Here is a 14,517-nt window from a genome sequence, read left to right as displayed (position 1 = left end):
CATCAGCTCATCACGTCTCCCAGGATCAGGTTACGGCCCCTTGGTTCCTGCTCTGTGGCAGTCAAATTAAGCAGTGACATTAGAAAGTCTGCAAACATGCATGGCTTTGGCGCTTGTGCTGGAAAAACAATATATCAAACAAATCAATAGTCATAGCAAATGGATAATGAAATCAAGGGGAGACACTAGTCGTGATAAATTGTCATGGGAATATTGTCACAGAAACAAACCCATGCACAGTGTTTACTCTGGTGCTGGGCTGCGCCAGGTTTCTGTCAGGAGAAAACTGCTACGTGGACAAAGGCCCAACGAGCTGCATTGACGTCCTAATTAGATGAGTAGTTCAGGAAACATCAGCAAACACTGGCGGCAGCAACTTAAAGATTGTGAAGTAAGCTGTGAATACACCACAGTTCACGGCTGGAGGAATTTGTTTTGTTGACTTAACATTGCAAACACACACACACACAAAGCACACAGGGGATGTTCTGTCAGTTCATTTGTATTTTTAGTTAAAAAATAATCTTATACTTGCTGCCAGTGACCAGGAACACAAACTGATGTCAGAAGCCATAAAAGGTGATGTGACTGGGACGCTGGGTCATCAAGTGGACATTTCTGTGCAAGAATTATTTTTTTTATTTTCAGTGACTTTCTCCTGTGTGGTTTTAAGCGTTGGTGACTGTTTTTCAGAGTAGCCTGATTGGCCTTTAAAAAAAAAAAATGGCTGCATGTTTAGAATTGGATATGCAAACAGAAGCAGGCCACCGTTGAAGTATTGAGCCGGATCATCGTCCAGGTTGATCCTTGTGTGGATCAACCTGGACGATGACTTCTGCTGATCCCGTTAATATTACGAAATTTTAAACCAATTTTTTTGTCGTCCTCTAAAATTTAGCCAAAGAACTTGTCATTAATATTGCATCAGCTAGATTTGTTGGACCGAATATGGAGTGCATAGCGATCTGGTACCTGGCACCGTGCTGATGCTGACACTTCAGATGGACGGAGGTCCCTGGTGTGCCGCGTTGTTTTCTCATCGTCTTCTCTCAAGTATTTGTAAACTTTCTCTCACACTCGATGTGTCTCTTGGACTGCGCCGCAGCTGAAATCTGTAGCTCTGATGCAACCCAATTGGCTGAACCTGTTCAACCCTTAAAACACACGCAGGAGTTTTCACTTAAGGACTTAAGCAGCCATGTCTGATGTCTTGTGGCAATTGAATAAATTTATGTCCGAGTCGCAAACAAAGGCAAGATTTAATGGAGGTAGTTGTAGGCCAGGTTGGTGCTTAAGCAGGAATGAGCGGCAGCATCTGTTCTGCGGCACTGTCATTCTTGGATGGAAGGCAGGTTGCGGCGGCTGTGTGCTCTGAGTGCCCGGAGTCTGTTGACTCACGGCACAGATAAGACCTCCTTATCAAGGCTCTGCTCTGCTCACCCCTCTCTCTGTCTTAATGGTCCCAGTGTAATGTGTGTGTTCTGAGTCAAAGCCAACAGGTAAACACAGTCTATGGAAGCAGCCAGGAGTCGGGAGCAGGACACCGTATACTCGGATATGTTTGTTTGTCATGTGCTGATGTGGAAAGGACATGGAAGCAAATGGATGGATGGAGCCACCAGTCTTTTCTGCTCCATGTCCCATTCAACGTGTTGTTCTCCTCTCGTTAGCTGCGGTTATTGTTTTAATACCACCTACCATAATTACATGTCCCGTCAATGTGAAGAAGCCCATACAGAGGTTTGTGAAGAGCCTTGCACAGCTGACTAATGGCAAATATTCCTAAATTGCTACCACAGGTTATTATGGAACATGATCATAACAAAAATGTTAAGTCCATGTTTTAAATGTAAAACTAATCCTGGCTTCCTCTGATGGAAACACGTTTTAATACTGACTGAAAAGCGACTCAGAAGCAGTCTCTGTGCTTCAGACAGCAACTTTAGAATTTATGATCTCCAAAGAATTCAGGGGGAAAACAGGAAAAACCAAATCAGCAATTGGGAATCAAAACATGATGAGGATTGCTGAGAAGAAGTGAACGTTCGATTTGATGATCGGTTTTCCTCGGCACGGAAATCTTGTGTTTTTTTTCCACTTCCCCAATTTTGATACCAGATTTCTCTACCACATCTGGTGTTACAGTATTTAATAACCGTAATAAACATCAAGAGCTTTGCACATTTCACACGGGACTCTGAGCTGTGCTGCAGAGAAATTATGATGTCAGCTTATTAATGATTCCACATCTTGCAGCATTTATTCTTTTTTGTTAGGTGGTCAGTGGGAACGACATTTTTTAATGGATATATAATTAATTTTAATTGTTACGAAGCCAGAGAAAAGTGGCCCTCTTACATCTACCAGGGACTGAACTTATTTCACCACAGCTCCACAGCTAAAAGGTTCTCGTCGAGCACTCCTCCTCGCCCAGAACTGGCACATTTATTGAAGCAACACTGCAGGCAAACACTGTTGTCCAAGGAACTGACTTGATCCTTGTTTGTTGCAGCCTGGAATGACGCGGCAGCTCATTCGATGTCATGATGCTCGTGATGCTGAAACCTAACCTGGGCTCATGCTCTCCGCGCTGCAGCATCCCCCCTCCTCAGTCTAGATACGGAATTGTGTTACTTCAGAAAAAGCCGCAAGGAAATCTGAACCTGGCCACGTTTCTGCTCGTGGAAGGAGGCCTCCAGCAGCACCCTGGGCTTCCAGTGAACCTTGCATTTCCATGAAACCCAACTCAAGAACTTAGAGTAGAAAACCATTTCCCAATTTAAAAGATGAGCCTTGAGCTTGTCATCGCATTAACAATGTAAAGCTGCAAATTATGGCAGTGACCAGGTGGTCTCCAGATGGTGGCACAGAAGCTGCCTCTTCCCTCCAACTGTAAAGCCGGTGTTATTAACTGGAAGGCTTGTTTCCACTGGATCTCGCTGTTTGTTTTTCAAACGAGCGCAAGGCTACTGGAAAAATACCTGGATAGATGTTATGGCACAAGCAGGATAAATGACGTTCAGCAAAATATTAACCACGAGGGCCCCTTTGGTTTCATGTCTGCACATCCAGCAACTGGCCTCAGAGAGGGTTATGAACAAGAGATAAGGTGGGAACCCCGTCGTGACCCAGACGACTGTTCCTCGGGAAAACATGGCAGACGTGCCTTGTTCAGAACAGGAAAACCTTGATGAACTGGCTGTACATTCAGTCCACTGTCTATCAATATGCAGGAGATGACACGACGTATTTATACCTAAAGGAAACCGTATTTAAAACCTAAAGGGAGTGTGTCTTCAAGTCTGGATCCATAGTTGTGCCGTTTCCTCTCCTGTGTGGTACCTGGCCAGATCTGACACCCAGTGCAGCATCGCGCTGGCCTCTACCTTGATGTGAATCTGTGGTCTGGAGCCGGGCCAGGGATGGGCCTGGCAGCCTGCTAGTGATTATCACACAGTCTGACTGGGATCATTACTGCTTTTCCATTTCAGTGGAGGGGGTTTCAGCCAGTATGTGCTCACTGGCCCACCACAACACTCCTAATATCTTTGGCCTGCTGTCACACACACTGGAAACAATCAAAGTAGAAGAAATGGCACAGGAAGAAAGTGGCCAGAGGTTTGGGCCTAACTCCCTGCATTCTTATTATTGTAGCCCATGTCTGTAATTACAGTGTTAACACTGGGCACTGTGGACCCAACCAGCAGAACTTTGTGGAGAGAAAGAAAGCAAACATGTGGGGCAAGAGAGGGCTGGATCAAGTTTGTAGTCAGCCGTGTGTCATAACTCTTGTCATGTGTCGTGCTGTAGCAAGGTTTTGGTGGTTATATCAGTGGAAAATTACTCATGGTTGTTTTCTGGTGATGGATCCAGCTTCTGCTCTGGTGTAGCTGGTGAAAATATGGCCTAATGCAACGCTGTGGCCATAAAACCTGAGGCAGCACTTCAGTTTACTGTGAAGAGATCGTCAATCTAGACTAGATATGTAGATATGTATGTACATGAGTAAAGTTGAGGTTGATGCAGCCCATTTATGGTTTACCGTGTCCCCTCCTCTCTGTCACACACACACACACACACACACACTGACTTCTTTTCCATTCTTCTTCCTGGCTGAATGTCGTGAACACATTCCATTGCTAGGCACTGGAGATTTCTCAAATTCTTCCCAGTGTCACTCACTGGAGAAATGTGGACTAAGGTTTCCCAAATCCAGACGTAGACACACTGAAAAAATCATACAGTTCCATGATGGACTCTCTGAGTTCGCTAAACACACAAAGGAATGGCTTATCACAAAAAAGAGAACAGCTGTTCCACGTTACACATCAGCCCACATGAAGTGACAGCGGGTCAGAACTTCAGCGCTAACTTGGGTCTTTAGGATCGAAAGCATTAATTCACCGGCAAACATTCTAAACTGTCCACAAACGCACTTTCATGCTAACGGGCATTAGCATTGCTGCTCCATTGATTACCTCAGTCGCACAAACTCACTCAGCTTAGAGTGAGTCACTCCTTGAGGGAGTTCACTGCTCTTAGGAGCCATTTTAGTGTGAAAACCTTTTTAAAGCACTGAACAGAACTTGTAGCAGACCGGATGAACCGTGTCACGATCGTCTTCAGCCTGTGGTGGACATGGTGGCTTCATTGTTGACATCCACCGGATGTTTGTCTAGAGAATCACTGTGCTGTCATTAGAAGCTGAGCACACGGTTCCTTGCGCTGCACTGCCAGGGCTCGTAAGGCAGACAGAGACGCGTGTTGGCCGCGGTGGTTCTCACTCATCTGTGTTAGTCACTCCAGTCCATCGCCCGTTCAGACCACACAGATCGGATCCATTACCAGGCTGAAAGTGGGTGCGAGGATAAAACGAACCAGTAGAAGTACACTTTTCATTTGTTCCATCTCACCCATTAAGTGATAACTGGCCGAACATAATTTTGGTTCAAGATGATGATAATGATGGAAATTACAACTTTCTGTTATGAAAGGGATCGTCTTGAAATCAAAGCATTGGATCGAAGCATTGCCTCTTTGGACCAGAGAGTCTGTTTTCCACTGGAGAGGACGAGGCCTTGGCCAGAGGTGCGGACAGACTGAGATCATCGAGGTCAGGCTGTAGGCCGATAGCAGGAATGAGTGGAAAAGGAAGAGTGTCTGAAATCACAAACACCGAGTCATCCAAAATGTCCGCCAGGCTCCATCACACTACCAGACCAACTCCTGCCAAGGGATTCTCCAGATCCTTTAAAAGTCAGTGATAAATCTCGAAGCCAGTTTACATGGAGCCGAAACCCGACCAGAAAGTTCACCGTTTATGTGTCATGATTTTTTTTTTAACGTCAATTTGTATTTGTATTGGAAACATAATTGAAATGAAACCAAGCCTCTGTTCATATTTTTTGAGATTGTAATTTTGATGAGCTGAGATTTGACACGTTTTGACGCATCGGCGTCCCACAAACTTAGCCTTTGGGTTCGATTTTAAGATGCGGATTTGTTCCATGTTGTTCTTCAAAATGTTAGCCCTACTTCTAAAACTGGAAGGTTATTGACGCTCGTATCAATCCCAGTTTAAAACCCAGCATAGAAAGAAATTACTTGAATTGAATTAAAATTTCTTCCCCTACAATTTAAAATCTGTTATTCAGAGCAGAAGTAGAGGAACCAGTTCTGTCCACTATACTGCCAATCATTTGTTAGGCTTTTGCATGATGACTAAAAAGATGTAAAATCTCTGGAATGAAGTCCCAGAGTGTCTGACTGTTTCTCCTGCTTCTTGTCAGCGTTTCAGCAATGATGCGGGGAATAAGGTGGCGTTGAGTTGTGGCTGGTGAAGTTGTTGTGCTGTGCCGATGGTCCGTTTTAACAGCCACTACTGGGACCACTGCAGTAAACTGCAGCTGAGCATTTATTATCCTGGAACTCCCACTGAAGACACCGTCCGCCCCTGTGAAAAATGTTAAAAACAAACTTGACCCCTGACCCCACACGGTCCAGCTTTGTACTAAGTTTGGAAGGCGTCTTGATTTTAGTCCATCAATCAGCACCATCTGTCAGCCGGTTTCATGATCCTTAATTCTTCAAGAAAACACACTTTTTAAAATTTTGATCACTGACCTGCGCTGACTTGCCAATTCATCAGACACACCTCGATAACAAATGAAGCCTAATCAAACAAGCCTGCCATAAATCGGTCTCTCAGGAGGGTTCTAACCCTGAGTTTTTATTGTTTGCGAGAGCCGTTGATTTATGCCAGTGGTCATGTGGAGCCTGTAATTTGTGTTGCAGCTGAACTGTAACATTACTGGCGTACACTGAGAGGTGTTCCTAATGTGTTGTCACACGGGATGTTGTGTTATTATTATAATACTTTGTACTAAACCTGTCAGTGCTTTTATTGAACAAAAAAAACATAACTCACTAAATAAGGAGTAAAGCAGACATACTGCTTAGGCGTTAGCACAAATCGGAATGAAACATGCGAGTTTACATTTTGGCAAAGGTCACTTCAATAAACAAATGACCAAAGTCTTCCTAGCGTGGTGGCTAATTACAACAATTAAGTATAAACGCTCACCTTGGAGGGAAAATGTCATACTAGTGGGCGGTTTGAGGCGAGGGAGGGCAATTTAGCCACAGCCGATGTTTACATCTGCTCCTGCGGTCTGAAGCGTGTCTCTGATCAAACCAAACAGCCAATCGAAGGTCATGGTCGGAATTCAGAGTGACCAATCAAAGGGGCTGAGACATCTTGCTGGGGAGAGATGACGGTTATGTCTGTGCTGCGTGCAGCCGTGGACTTTTTCCGATGAGGTTCTAAGAAGCGTTCTCTGTACTCTCCTGCCGTTTGGATCATGGTTACACACCGACTTGGTTCATTTATTTTTAATTTGTTATGGAAAAAAACCCCGCAATGTTGCACTGCTGCCCCCTTGTCTGATGCAATGAGGTATTCATTTGTTGCAGGTCTGTGTGTGGTCGGTGTTGCAGCTCCAATTGATTTATAATGGATGTGAGCCACAACATCAGTGGGGTCACATATGTGCCCAATGAACTTCAGCCACAAGTCCCAAACATCAGCATGACCTACTCGTGCGGCGGGTAGGCGCTAACACGCCAGACGTGCTGCGCAGCTACGAGTGCTCGCAGGGAGAGGCGAGCTTTCACTCGTCGCCAGCTTCACGCGTGTGCACATGAAGCAAAAACATCCCTTGTATTTTCCCCTTGCTGTTACTGCCCTGTGCGCTCTTACACACACACACACACACACACACACACACAAGAGTGCGCTTGTTTATTTTGTGTGAGGTTTGAAAAAAACTAAACATCATAAAAGGACAATTTCTTTTATATCAAAAGTTCAAACTAAAACCTCACGTTGTTTTGCTTGAAACTTGACATACAGTTCAATGTTGAACGATTAGAAGTGTGATGACATCAGACGCTCACAGTCCGATCAACAACCGCAAGCCCACAGTGTGATATTTATCACGTTATTGTAAAAAAAAAAAAAAGTCAAATGAGTGCCTCAGATATTTGTTAAACAATGTGGAAATGAACATTACAGCATGTGCAGAACAGGACAGATTGTGAGACCCAAGAGACCCTTTTTGTAAAGTCAAATAATTGCATCAGCTGGACTGTGAAAACACAAAGTTGTGGGACCACAAATGATTTTATACTCGGTCTCACTGGAGCATCTGCAGCTCCAAAAACTTTGTCACTCGGTTTTACCTCTGCACTGGCGGTGTCCATGTTCTCTTCCTCCTCCTCCTTTCTTTAATGATTTACGGCACGTGGCAACAGTGTTAGGGTGCTGCATCCTACCAGGGATCGTGGACCAGAGTTTAACTCCTTCAAAGCAAAACAAAGAAGGCAGTGGTGTCCACCAGGCCGCCCTGCTGCTACGAGCGAAGGGCAGAATATGAAGGGCACAAGGGTCAAAGGTAGCCGTAGTTCCCACTTCGCTCCTCAGCTTGAAACCGTCGGTGTCCCGGCAGTCTCGAGACATTTGCGTTATCCAGTTATCCTGAAATTGATGATCCCCACAAACAACTAATCACCTGATGTGGAATCATTCCACATTTAGACAAGAACAGAGGAGCCAGAGGCTGCTCCAAACGGTGTACTCCTGACGCTCGCGTTAATCATGAGAAGCCAAGTGGCCTCACCGTGGACCTGCGGGCGCTTTTCATGTTGACAGTTCCTACTTATGGCTTCTATCTGTCTTAGAAAAGCTCAGTCTGCCCCAGAAACGATAAACTGCAGTTCAGGTGTGTAGATGGAGTACAAATCATCTGTACAAGAAGGAGTTGGGATTTTACACCCACAGAATTTTCCCCGTCCTTGGGTTTTACTTCATTGGGCCTTTTAACAATCATTGATTATTTTTTCAGCCTCTGTCAGCTCACACTGTACATGCTGCAGTGTGTTTGTGTGTACACACTGATGCACGATTGGGGTACAGGGCAGTTGCAGAGCAGACAGGTTGTGTGTGTGTGTGTGTGTGTGTGTGTGTGTGTGTGTGTGTGTGTGTCAGGATGTAATTGAGTTGAATTGGTTTTAATAGGTCTTTAGGGGATGTTTGGAGTTATTTCTGTCTGAGGTCTCCTCTGGCGTCCCGACTCTTCTGGAGGATGGCTTGGCACTCCGCCCAGTGTTGAGGCTGTTCTGAGCTCTCTTCCCCGCTCTTTGATTTTTGTGCTCTCTCACCCCCGTCTCCCTTTCTGGTTCTCACTTTCCCTCTCTTGCGCTTTCGTGAGAGAGAGGGAGAGAGAGAGAGAGTCACGAGTGATTGTATGGCACCAAAAGAGTAAGTGAATGTTTGTGTTTCTTCTCTCTTAGAGCTGTGATTTAACGGGGCCTCCGGTTCGCCGAGCACTCACCCCTTTCTGCTAATCACAGAACGCCAATTTAAAGGTCCAAGCAAGTAGTCAAGCCTCATTGCGACTCTCATTTGTCATCCAGATCACATGGTGGCACATGAGTTTGGACACTGCAGTCGCCTCGCAATTACAGGGTTGGCGGAAGCGAGCAAAGACAGCGGACTCAGCAGCAAAAACAACTCCTCTTTGGCGGCACAAAGCTAAACTTTCACTTCCTGTTGAATTTTGATTGACGGCCTGAAGGAAGAAGGAGCCATGCAGTTTGGGAAGCAGGGAGAGTGTGAGGGGGGGGGGGCAAACACTAAAAGCACCGAAGATTTGGAGGGGATTTTGTTTTGGTCATCACCAGTATTTTTAAAATATTCCCGACCAACTGAGTGCCATAAAGGTACAGATCCACTGAAGGAATGTTTGCAACTCTACATGGAAACACTGGGGCGTGTGAAAGCCTTTTAGAACGGAGCTGAAAGCGCATGATGAGATTCTGCACTTGGCAAACAGCAGCCGGATAAACCGTGTAAATTGGCATCCATTTTCTGCTTTTTGTTTTTTTTGCATTTGTGTCTCTTAAATGGGGAAGATGACACTTTGATGGTGGATCGCCATGACAGCAGGAGATAGCCTCACTGGCATCAATCAGTCAAGAGTCGGCAGCGTTTGAAGAAGTGTGTGGGTGTGCACTGGCACTCACTGTCTATACAAGTGCGTGACTGCATATGGATGTGTGGTGCGCATGCCTTTGGGAGGCCCTCATCCATCTGTGTGTGAGTGAGTGTATATGCTATGGGAGAGTGACAGCTCTGACCTTAGCCTGTGAGGCCATGCCAGGTCATTGACTGCCAGTCTCTCAGCGGTGAGGCCACATCGTGGGGAGTGCTTGGACTGAGAGCAGAGGCCTCATGAAAGCAGAGCATGATAAATAGAAACGGTAGGACGGATGGAGGGAAGGAGGAGCTTTAAGAAAAGCAGTAATGAGAATGAGGGGAACAACTGAGTTGGGAAGGCAGGAGCGGGAAGGAGAGGCAGATCATAGAGGTAGCGAGGACTGCGACTGCGGCAGGATGAACTCCATGCTGCTCATTAGGTTTGGGTGTGTATGGGAATGGCAGTAAACATGAAATTTCTCCTCTTTCTGTGGAACGACTCTGGCGTCTAATGACAGTCCTGTTGTACAATGAGAAGTAAAGCTGCACCCACCAGAGCTGTCGCCGTGCCCAGCTACCACCAGCCGCCACCAACCAGGAGCCTTCCTCCTGTCTCAGAGCCAGGCTGAGGCAGGAAGCAGCATGGATCCCGCCTTCTCTCCTACAGAGAGGAGATGCTGGGTTTTCTATAGAATCCACTGAAAAGAAATTGAGGAAATCTTTTCCACCAATGATAAACAACATACAGTCTACTGCTAGCGTGGATGATATAACATGTGCAATTATCATAATTACACGTTTATTTACTCACTCTGAAGGTGGGGCCACCGGGTCCCAGCTGCCACTTAAATCAATCGTTGCTCTGGGTGTGTATCCTCCTTTTGACATGTAATTGTTACAGAACATACAGCAAATTAGTAAATGACAAATTTGGTCATTTATAGCCTCACATTCATGCCGATTGTTTGGTGGTCTGAGAAGCTAGAAAACCAGTGTTTTAGAGGAACAAATGCGGAAAGAACTGACCAACCATGGACATATATATATGGTACAACAAATGGTAAGGTCCACATGTCGGAATCATGTAATTCCCATTGCTGCATTTTCTCTCTTTTCCATTTATCAACACTTGGTGTCCTCTGTCTGATTATTACCGTACAGATTCCCTTTGCTTTTGGTGAAGTTTTTGAAAACAGCAGAACAGGATTGTTTCCAAACTAAACCCACAACCTGGACCTGTTCTGCTTCGCACTCCAATCCAACCTCTAATCCTCGCATTCTTTGTCTTCTCTGCTTCTCCCTCTTATTAGGTCCTTTCTTAAGTGATCCACCCTTGAGGGGGAGTTGTAATCATACTCAGATTCAGAGTCTAAACTAGAATTAATGACCTGACTGAATGACATCAAAATTATACGTATTGATGAACAGAAAGAAGAACATTGGAATGCATTTCTCCGAAATTCGGAAACTGACTGAAGGATTGCAAATTGATCATTTCGGAAAAAACGCAGCTTTGGTTTTCTGGTCTGCAGCTCAGTTCTGTTTTGACTCTTCAAATAAAGAATGTAGCCTGCACAATATTTCCTATTTAATTAAATATTTTACCACCAGCAACCCGTCCTCTTCTGGTGAGAATGTTTCTTCCTATGATCTGACCTGCCTCAACTGTCGACCAGCTGCAGCACATTGTGCACATTGCAAACTGGGTTTGAACTCTGATCATCAATCTTTGATGCAGGGCAGCACGGTGGTGCAGTGGTCAGCACTGTCGCCTCACAGCAAAAAGGTTGCGAGTTCAAGCCCCGTCTTTCTGGGTGAGTCTGCATGTTCTCCCTGTTCTTGCTGGGTTCTCTCTGGTACTCCAGCTTCCTCCACAGTCCAAAGACATCAAGAGGGACCAGGTTAATCCAGACTCTAAATTGACCGTAGGCGTGGCTGGGAGAGCCAATGGTTGTCTGTCTCTATGTGTTGGCCCTGCCATGGACTGGTGACCTGTCCAGGGGGAAGGCTGCTGGGATAGGCTCCACCCCCACCTCCCTCAACAGGAGAAGGGGGGAACATGGAGGGAACTTTTAATGCATTTCTTTCCGTTCTGTCCTGCAGTGACAGTCATGATGTTTTAGGTTTTTTGCCCTGACATCGTTTCAGGGACGGCATCAAGATGTTTTAGACAAGGACTTTATCAAAGTTGTAATTTTTTATTACGATTCCATGTTTTAAAACCATGTAAACGGATTCAGGTTGTATTGAAAGATTTGAGACAGAAATTGTCTCCCTGTCTTCCTGTGTGTGAGCACATTGTTTTTCCCATTTTTTTTTGGTCAAAATGATCATTCACAAGTACCAGCAGTATCACCTCTGCCACCGTTTTGAGTCCCAATTTAATGGACACGAAAAGTGGCTGTCATGAGCAAAGAAGAGGACAGCGTGACTTTTGTGAAAAGGGTCAAACCGCAAAATGAGAGTGGATGATTCTGTCTCCTGAAAACCCACATCCAGCAATTGAAAGCAACTGGGTTTAAGGCTGCTGCCACAATTACTATGTAGATGTTGGAGTCCTATGACAGTCTTATGTCAGAGATGTAAATGGGACTGACCGTGTATGTGTCTTTTGTTTTCATCCACTGAAACTGTGTGTACTTTACACTCATAAAATGATGCAAGTTGAAGGCAGTGGACAGTTGCAGTGTCAGGTCAGCCGTGGAGGCGTTGCATCAGGGTTGCATTTGCTTCTCCATTCAGGTGGGAAATGTGGATGGAAAAAAACCTATAAACGCAAATGGAAGATCAATACATTTTAGCAATGAGACTGAATTATCAACAAATATCACAACTTTGCATGAAATTTAATACAAACGTGCTTTTCAGAATCATCCTTAGATTCCATTTTGGAAGAACTTGATGATGGAACAGTTATTTAGGCATCCAAGCACATCAAACTGTCACATTTATGATTAGGAGTTAGAAAATGGCTCGTTTGGAAACTTGGTGTAGTCGTAATTATCTACAACTAAAATTAACTATGACTTGACTAGACGTCAGCCTGCTAGTGAGGAAGGAGCTTTCTAATGAAGTGTAGTCAACAGTGGTACCAAGATGCCGCAGTGGCCTGCAGGTGCTGTTGCTGGGTGAATCGAGAAGCCGCGGTCGCTGATGAAGGGTCGTGTTTGATCAGTCTTTTCTGTGTCTTCAGCATAACACAGTTTATTCAAATAAGGCATTCAAAAGTCTGCAGATCAAAAAAACAAAAAGGATTTTCGAAGAGCGGCAGCGTTGTGGCACTGAGGAAAACGTGTAGGAGAGACCCTGACCCTTGACGCCATAAACGTATCGATTAACGGCCCTAAAAATAAAGCCCCCTCGCTATGGTGGCTATGCTAGCGTGGTTCCAAGGGTGCCACCTGGCAGCTGTGAGATCCTGTCTGGTTTGCAGTGGCTGAAGTAAGAGGCTGCTGAGAGGGAGCGCAACGTGAACGGTAGCAGGAGACTGACGATGCCGGTTAAAGCTTCTCAGAAAACTGCGTCCCATGTGACGGCAGGCCGCGGCACCACAGCACACCGAGAGTCTTTTGGTTAAATTGTGAGCTGAGCAGTCCTTTCTTCTGTATCGGTCTGTTTACTTCGAGCCAAGCAACCTCTCAAAAGCATCCTCAGAGAAAGTGAGAGATAATTGAGAGTACCAGCTGGCTCTGTCCCCTGCACTCTCTTCAGATGGTTTTATTGGTTTTATCCCCTCACACAGTGCCCTTTCTACTATTTAAGCTGTTATCTGAGCTGTACATCAACACTTGCTGCTCCCTCCTGACTTGTCGGGCTTTGAGCAACTGCCGAGTGAGCCTCATAACCCGTGCATGTATGGACTGAATGATGCGCCACTAGAAGTTGAATTTGATTGATTTTATATTTCAGTTTGAATTTGACCCTGAGCAGCTTGAGTCATTGCATTGAAAAACTGGATTTGAACGTCGTAATTTGAAATAGAATGTCTTACTTTAAACTCCACTCGAATAGACTTTGAACAGAATTTGATCTTATGACCTGAGGTCACTGCTGAGAAATTGCATCATATAGCAGGGAAATGTTCAGTTCTCTGTAGAGACGTGTGTAGTAAATGAGCGCAGATTCACAGAAGTCCTATTTCCGTCTGTGACGATTCCTTCACGGCCTGTGGTTGGAGAGAAGAAGAGGCTCCATTATCTTGTCCTCTGTGTGTTTGACTAACACACTGCTGTTCATGACCCCTCTGACGATCTATTGAGAAGGTTTTGTTTCTAATGTAAAAGTTATGTGCTTTTGTTTTCCCCTGTGATTGAAATCTGGTGAGTTTTTGTCTGAATTATCAGGCATTATAGAGAAGTCCGTGCCGTTTGGCTTCCCCTGAGATTCAGTTTTTCAAACATATCCTTATGTCGCGCTCCTGTATGCAGGATAGCTTCACCCCATAGTGGAAATAATGGGGTTTTTTGCAGCAAGAGTTTCAGAGCAAATATGTTACCCGGGTCACAGGTTTCACCAGCCTCCAGTCTCTGAAATTCTATCCCACGATATTGTAAAAACAGTGGCAGGCTCCCTTTGTGCCAGAAGCATCTGAGGAATGCACTCCTGATGCGGCGTGCACCGGGATGGGTGTCCCCGCAGGGAGATGACCAAGGGGGAGATTGGGGCGATGCTGGTGTCACAGGGTAAATTGGAGGTTATGTTAACAGTCTTTGTGTTTGCATCTGTGTAATGTGTGTGAGGTGAGGAACAGATTCGGCATCAGGGTGGGGCAGAAGAGTGGGCAGCAGCGCTGTTTATTGACCGGACGTGTATGAGTCATGGCACCAAGGAGAGCCTCGCAGCAACATGTCATCTCGAGACGTCGTCCTAATCTCAACCCCTCGCTTGATTTCTTCTTGCTGTGTGGATTGCCAGTCGTAGTAATTATCTTCCAGTGTTGTTATTAACTTCCACATTCCTGAAGATGGTGTCATATAATTAGG

The 14,517-nt window shown here is 45.3% G+C and overlaps 1 protein-coding gene across 1 annotated transcript in view; it reads left to right on the top strand.

Annotated features, from left to right (window-relative positions):
- The window catches only part of bckdhb (branched chain keto acid dehydrogenase E1 subunit beta), a 64,264-nt gene that overhangs the window by 31,140 nt on the left and 18,607 nt on the right, over nucleotides 1-14,517 (top strand). The gene's annotated exons all lie outside the window — the stretch shown is intronic.

Source organism: Aulostomus chinensis, chromosome 11 (genome assembly GCF_037954235.1).
Source record: "Aulostomus chinensis isolate RoL2024-O1b breed Wild chromosome 11, RoL_Achi_v1.0, whole genome shotgun sequence".
Taxonomy (NCBI): Eukaryota; Metazoa; Chordata; class Actinopteri; order Syngnathiformes; family Aulostomidae; genus Aulostomus; species Aulostomus chinensis.
Note: the sequence above shows the minus strand (reverse complement) of the source record. Positions and strands in the feature narration are given on the sequence as shown.